The 1,564-nt window shown below is 40.5% G+C and overlaps 1 protein-coding gene across 1 annotated transcript in view; it reads right to left on the bottom strand.

Moving 5' to 3' along the window:
* The window catches only part of LOC108623015 (uncharacterized), an 8,842-nt gene that overhangs the window by 4,344 nt on the left and 2,934 nt on the right, over positions 1-1,564 (bottom strand). The window lies entirely within an intron of this gene.

Here is a 1,564-nt window from a genome sequence, read left to right as displayed (position 1 = left end):
TCATTAATTTATTTTCCCTAATTTATTTTTATTATTATATTTATTTATTATAAACTTTAACAAATTCGTCAAATTGGTCCATTAATCTTCACATACGATATTTTTACTCGGCACTGAAAGGGTTAAGTGATATTGGACAGGCGAAGTCGGTTGATAAAAAGCCAAAATATGGAAGCATTGTTTAACTAACGTCGATGGTAATAAAAATAATTAATTAACGATCATTGATTGTGACAAGAAATTATTAGTCAATATCTGTTATCGCAAAAAAAATAATTCTTCTGACGAATAATTTCTTACCGTGTACGCTCGTATCAAGTGGAATCGGTCGGTGATTAGCCAGACAGATTAGATCAATTGATAAAAAGCAGAAGTGTGCAAGCACTGTTTGACTTGAATAGCGGTCGGTAGTAATAAAAATAATTAATTGACAATCGTTACCGAGGAATCGGGTTTTGAGTGAGCTGTACGTTAAGTGATAATGGCCGGACAATAATTTACGCGTCTCCGTCGTATCTGTAGACCATGCAGAAGATAAACAGAGCCATTTAACAGGTAGCGCGGATGAAAAACGCTGGCGCACGGTAAGCGCTGTCTCGTACTCCTTTTTATTTCTCCGCGTCCGTCTTGTCACATAAATATCCCAGCCGTGCTCATAGATCTTGCATATTCAAATTTAACCGGATTGCAGCCGTACGTCCCTCTCGCGATAATCTTTTCACCTGATACCATGTCTCAATATTTAAATCCGAAGTACCCGAACGTTTTTACAATAGTCATTCGAACGATCATGATTATTTAATTAATTAAAGCAAAGAACGTTTCAGTAGGAATTCTGTACGCGGCCGATCCGACGTCAGACCGTCGAAAGCGAATTAATTAACCGTCTCAAGCGGTGAGGAATCGGTCGCGAAACTGGAATACAAATTAAGCCGAATTTCAGCCATAGTTCGGCACAGCGACGGCGGCGTCAGGGTTTTCGGATACAAACGTGATCGTCCCGTTAGAAGAGAAACGAAACGCTCTCCCGTTCTCTACTTCCGACTGATAATTAACTGCAACCTTATCTACCGTCTTCTGTCAAATTTTCTAATTAAATCGGGAAACTCTTTCTGCAGTTTTCACTCCTTCTTCGTAGCGAGCAAATGTCCTGATGGACTGTTTGCCTTGGCTCCTGCCACCGTTCCGAGCTTCCTCAATTACTCGCGCCCCCTCCGGCTCGCCGCCCTCGCCGACTCTCTCTCTATCTCTTTCTCTCTCTGTTTCTCCATGGCCAGAGCAACGGAACGAGACTTTTGGGAGTTTAACCGACGAAATTGGGGCCACGAAATCGATACAGGACATCTCCTGGACGTGTCTCGTTTTATAAATTTTACCTAACGTCAGACCCCACCGAGCAATCGAATGGATACATGGAAAGATTGCAATTATTTATTAAGATTCGACCTTAAATAAAAACAGTGACAAAGTTCATTGGAATTTGAACAGTTATTAACACTAGATTGCCCAAGGAAATCATTTTGACTGCTTTTGGGCAATCTAGTGTTAATTAAAATGCATTAAT

This window comes from Ceratina calcarata, unplaced genomic scaffold (genome assembly GCF_001652005.2).
Source record: "Ceratina calcarata isolate Rehan_Ccalc_2016 unplaced genomic scaffold, ASM165200v1 scaffold25.2, whole genome shotgun sequence".
NCBI classification, from domain to species: Eukaryota; Metazoa; Arthropoda; class Insecta; order Hymenoptera; family Apidae; genus Ceratina; species Ceratina calcarata.
This window is presented reverse-complemented; position numbering and strand designations above follow the sequence as displayed.